Here is a 6,312-nt window from a genome sequence, read left to right on the forward strand (position 1 = left end):
CCAGGTGCAGGGTCTGCTGGCTGGGTGCTGGCAGGCTTGCATCTGGCACGGGCACCGTAGCCAGACCATGCCCCTTTAAGGGCTCCGGGGCTGGGAGGGGGGCAGAAGAATTTCCCTGGTTGTGCCCAGAGTGGCCACCAGGGCAAGCTGAAAAGGACTAGCCTCCCACTAGTTCAAATTAAGTGGCTACACAGCCCTTAATTTGAACTACTTAATTTGAACTAGGTGTTAGTCCTCGTAGAATGAGATTTACCTAGTTCGAATTAAGTGCTCCGCTAGTTCGAATTAAGTTCGAACTAGCCATTTGCATGTGTAGCACCTATTAAAGTTAATTCGAACTAACGGCTGTTAGTTCAAATTAACTTTGTAGTGTAGACATACCCTATCATCTTACAGGGAAGCAGATTAAAGTAATTTAGACCCAACGACACAATACAGGTTGCATTTCAGGGAACTTTGGAGTTTGTTAATATACATTAAAGTGTACTTTATAAAAAAAAGTTTATTTTTACTTTGAATACATTTTAATTACATAAGTAACTTTTTAAAATATTATTTGTGTTCAATTGCATAATTGTACAAGATTAAAAGGCTACAGTTAAGAGTCTTTTTTTTAAAGTCTTAAATTACAGGAAACCATCAGCTTCTTAATATATTGCATTATACTACCTTTTATTTTAACCAGAATCCTTATCTCTGGGGGTGTGACAGTAATCATACATTTATTTTGTGTGTGTGTATGCGTGCGTGTGTGTGTGAGCGCACACGCGCAACATTGTTCTAGTACCTAATGGAGAAATCGGGTCTCCACGGAAGTTAATGGAAGCTTTAGCATTGATTTCAACCAGATCAGGATTTCTCCCAAGGATTTTTAACTGAGCTACACAAATAAAGAAGACAAAGATTCAAAGCAGGAAGGTCAGTATGTTATGTTGACATGTTTGCTTTTATCTAAAATAGATGCAAATATATTTCTGAACAGAACAACAATGTAAACCAATAGTTGTGCCTAGGAGAAAAAGGAGATAATTGTCCTCACTAGATGTAAACCAGTTCCAACCTATCACATAAGAAAAGAAGAACAAATTCTTATCTCGGTTATTCCACTGAGTCTAGGGTAACCACACTGACTTCAGTGGCATCAATCAGGATTTAAACTGGAATAACTAATATAAGAATCTGGCTCAGAGGTTCTTTAGGAGCAAAATATTCTATAGATGTTTGTTCTGTCAGTTACTCATACACACTGGAAATTCAGAATTTAAAAAATTGACTTCTAAAATGTACCTACTTTTCTCATCATCTTTTTTTAAAAGAAAAATTCTTGCTACTAAATTTGATGGAGTTCCCAATGCTCTATAAACAAGTCTTTTACCCAATCCTACAATTGCCACAGCTCTGCTCATCTGTTAATTTTCCAGACACGCTGCAATGTCTCTCTTCCTGGAGGCATTAGGAGTGAGAGTGATCTAACAGGTAGGTAAGCTGGATATAGGAGACTGATTTGGGGTATTTTGTGGCAATGGTTAGAATTCATGCAGTGAATGTTAAAATTTGTAAAATGTCTAGGATATGAGAGCAGACTATAAAAATCTCAATAAGTCTAAATGGCTTGATTTGGCAGAGCTACAACAAGGTTTAAAAAATATTTTAAGTTCATTAAAATAAACCTGTGTAGCAATATGCACATTTTCATGCAATTTGTGACCTATTTGTCAAAACACCAGCTAACATCTTTTGTGACACATGAGAAACTAGGTAACTTGAATACAACATGGGAAATGCCTGCCTTGGAAGGAATACTTCAGATACAAGAATTTAGGAGTGATAGTGGATCACAAACTAAGTAAGTCAACAATTAACCTTGACTTTGCATCATACAAAACAAGCCAATATAGAGCTGTAGTGAAATATGTACAAAATGGAGAAATAAGCAGAAATATGTACAAAATGGAGAAATTTTCCATTATTGTGCCCCCTACTCCCCATTAGAGACATCTTTCACATTAACTCCATTCCAAAGGTAAATACAGAAATGATTTAAAGAAACATTACTTTTTTATATTAGAAAATGATACAGATACAGCAATATATGATTCGAGTGTCAACAACTGGATCCAACACCCACTGAAGTCAAAGGAAAAAGTCCCATTGACTTCTGGACCAGACATTAAGCCACTGCTCATACACGCCTAGTGCCCATATTTATGAATATCAGGCCCTGTTTTTCAGCAAAATATTTATAATTTTTTATAACCCTTTCCTAGTTCAGTAGATGAAACATGAGCATATACAATGTCTGTTTTCATTTTTCCCCCTCAAATATCCTGATTTAAAGATTTTAAATGCACACAGGTATGAAGATATACTAACACAATTCTGCTGGGAGAGTTCACACTGGCTACAAAAAGCTAAGCATTGTAACTTTGTGCTCATATAGTACGTGTGTATTAAAATCTTTCTGGTTGTTCATGTACAGTTTCTGTCTAAGGAATTTATGTACAGAAAATGTATAGTTCTGGAATAAATTGTCCTTTTTTTAAACTGTGGCTATTACAAAAAAGGCATTGTATTGATAAATATATGAATATATGTTGTATTCTTTAAACCATGTTACTGGTGAATTTATTTTGTGGGGGGGTTTTCTTGTATTTTAAGCTTTAAAAAAGACAGGTGTACAATTTGTGACAATCTAGTGTCAGAAAATGTTCCAGGTTTTTCCCTACTCTATGTACACTTTTCAAATGTTGATGAGGATGACAACAAATGCTCCAGAAGACAGAAAATGTGGTAAATATGCCTTGTAGACAAAAGAAAGCAGTAGATTTGGTGTTTCTTGACCTTAAGGCATTTTATACTGCCTTACATAATCTTCTCATAAACAAACTAGGGAAATATAGCCCAAATGATCCAACTACAAGGGGGGGTGCACCACTAGTTAGAAAACCATCCTCAGAGTAGTTATCTATGGTTCACAATCAAGCTGGTAAGGTGTATTGAATAGGTGTTCTGGGTGTCGTTTTATTCAATATTTTCATAAATAAGTTGGATAATGGCATAAAGACTGCCTTTACACATTTTGCAGGACAGGACAGGACTAGAGGACAAGAGGACAGGACTAGAATTTAAAACAATCATGACAAACCAAAGAAATGGCCTGAAATAAACAAGATAAAAATTCAATAAAGAAGAAGTAGAAGGTATTACACTTAGAAAGGAATCAATCAATTGCACAAATACAAAATTGGAAATGACCGCCTTTGAAGGACTACTGCAGAAATTTTTTTTGAAGTTACAGTAAATCATAATCGAAATGAATCAACAATGTAAAACTGTTGCAAAAAGAAGCCAATATCATTCTGGGATGCATTAGCAAAACATTAAGTAGTAATTCTTCCATTCAACTCAGCACTGATAAAGCCTCAGTTGGAGCACTGTGTTCAGTTCTGTGCTTCATATATTGGGAAACATGTGGACAAGTAGTAATAGGCTTAAAATGAAGCAAAGAAGTTGGATGTTAGACATTAGGAAAAATTTCTTATCAGGGTAGTTAAACAGTGGAACAAATTACATGGGCTACATCTAGACTGCAGGCTACTTGCACAAGAAGCTTTTATTGGAAGAGATCTTCTGCAAAAACTTCTTGCACAAGAGCATATCCACACTGCAAAAGTGTATTGAAAAGGCAATGTACTTTTGCGAAAGAGAGCAACCAGACTGCATGGATGCTCTGATTGCTATGCACAGAATGGCCACCAGGGCACCTCTGCGCTTTCCTCTTTCCTCTTTTTGCACAAAAAAACCCTCTTCCCCATCCACACACACCTTTTTGTGAAAGAGCTCTTTTGCAAAACGGCATTCTTCCTCGTAGAATGAGAAATATCTACACCGGAAAAACCCCTTTGTTCTTTTGATTTTTTTGCACAAAAACATTCTTGAGGTATGGAAGCTCCATGAGTTTTTTTTGGAAAAACAGCCGTTTTTCCAAAAAAACTCTGTAGTGTAGACACAGCCATAGAGAGGTTGGGGAATCTTCATCATTAGGGGGTTTTAAGAGCAGATTACACAAACACCACTCAGAGTTCGTCTATGTCGGTGTTTCTCAACGAGTGGTACAAGTATCCTTCGGGGTACTTGAAAGAAGTCTGGGGGGGGGGGGGACACATCAACAACTGAAATTTGGAGAAAACTGAATTTTTGTTTTAAGTTTTACAGCTTTTTATTATTATTGTACTTTTTTACACCCAAAAATGTCATCGCCCACCCGGCTACGTTTAAACAAATGTGTTGCAAAAAGTGTGTCTGAAAACTGTAGGTAGGAGGAGTACTTTCTATATATATAGAAAGTACTCCTACTACCTACAGTTTTTATATATATAAATAAGAGGGTACTTTATAAAAAAAACGGTTGAGAAACATTGGTCTATGTAATATTTAAATCTGCCTCAATACAGGGGACAGAACTAGATGACATTCTAGTCCTTCTAGTCCTACATTTCTGTGATTCCATGAATTAGACAATGTTAGGGAACTTGTTAATTTAGGGGCAGAATGCAGTATCCTCATTCATGATGAGCAAAGGTGTGGACTGAAGATTAAGTTGCTGCTCTGCAGATGTCCATTTTAGGGACATTACTCAAAAATGCTATAGAGTCTGAGTATGCCCTTGATTTTGCAGTACATGAAAATACAGCTGGTAATCTACTTGAAAAGTTATGTCATTACAGAATGCCATCTCATTTGGTCCGTGCAGGTGCTGAATATCTGGGAAGTGATCCAACAAGGTTTTGTTATTTCCAAATGAAAACATCCCAACCACGAAACTTTTGTTCATGGAGTTTTGCAAAGAAAAGTGGTATTCAGATATATTGGTGGAGATAGAAATCATACTACTTTGAAGAGAAACTTATGGTGCTACCTAAGCTGCACCCTTGTCCTTGTTTTAAAAAAAAAAGTGTATGGAGGAGCTGTAACTAGAACATGTAGTACCACTAGTCTTCTTGCTGAAGTGATGGCTATTAGGAAGGCCACTTTTGCTGAAAAATGTAGCAGCCAGTACATGGGTAATGGTTTGAAAGGGAGATCCATAAAGGCTGATTTAAAAAAATCCTGCTTTGGAGTAGGATTTCAAATAGATATGAAGGCCTTTAAGGAACCTGGTGGTCATAAAGTTAGCGAATACCATCCTAGACATAACAAGGGAATAAAACTGTAAAATTGTAGCCAACTGTATTTTGCTAGAACTGACCACCAAATTTGACTCAAGTAAATAACCCAAAATCTTTTGAATCACAATTTGCATAGGAAATATAACATAGCTAGCTGCTCAGATAAAACACTACCACTTACAAGGACAAGTAGCCCTTGTGGCTAAGTTCCCTGCTGCTAAGTAGGCCTTTCTAGGCTACTTCCAAACAAACAGTGTCTCTCCACTAAATTTAATCTCTGTGGATGCGTCTACACAGCAGGGCTTAACTCGAAATAAGCTTTGCAAATTGAGCTATGTCAATTGCATAGTTAATTTCAAAATAGATTGTTTTGAAATTTGGGTGTGTCTATACAGCACTTATTTCAAAATAGAGCACTCTTCCTCTGACTTCCCTTATTCCTTGTACAAAGAGGGATACAGGAGTCAGAGAAAGTCGTCCTCCATCTTGACAATATTTCAACATTTCGAAATAACTGCCTGCTGTGTAGACGTGGACTAAGTTATTTTGAAGTAATGTTGCTGTGTAGACTTACCCTGTGAAACCAGGCCAGGAGATCTTCCCCATGATTTTATGATATCAAGCTCTTGACTTAAGACAGGGTAAGAGTTCCCTGATGGACAACCTGTGTAGGTCTAAAAAACAGCTGCTTCGGTCAACTGAAGCAAAGCCTATTATTTTGGAATCAGTAGAATGAGAGGGGAATAGAGAAGGCCCTTTTCCCAAGGACAAAGAAATGCATGAGAGATGTTCTCAGGGCTGAGGCATGCCCCTGAACAGAAAAGGCAGCATTTCCTGTTCTGACAGGTTGCAAATAAATCCACAAAAGGGATTCATCCGATCAGAAATATTGACCTTAGTATTGTCGTGTTGACAGACCATTCTTCATCCAAGGGGAATAAAACTTGCCCACTTGGTTCGACAAGCCATTCTGAATGTGCAGTAGATGCGCAGTAGTTTTCTACAAGAGTCAGAAAACTGCACATGCATGCAGATGCATCCCGCATCCTCTGTGAACTATAACATACAATACAGGTTTGCCATCAGGGCAGTGCTTGGCTTCCTCCCTAATGGGCACAGTCCAATATGGCAAGCAGCCTGTGGC

Source organism: Pelodiscus sinensis, chromosome 4 (assembly GCF_052426305.1).
Source record: "Pelodiscus sinensis isolate ZL-2025 chromosome 4, ASM5242630v1, whole genome shotgun sequence".
Classification (NCBI taxonomy): domain Eukaryota; kingdom Metazoa; phylum Chordata; order Testudines; family Trionychidae; genus Pelodiscus; species Pelodiscus sinensis.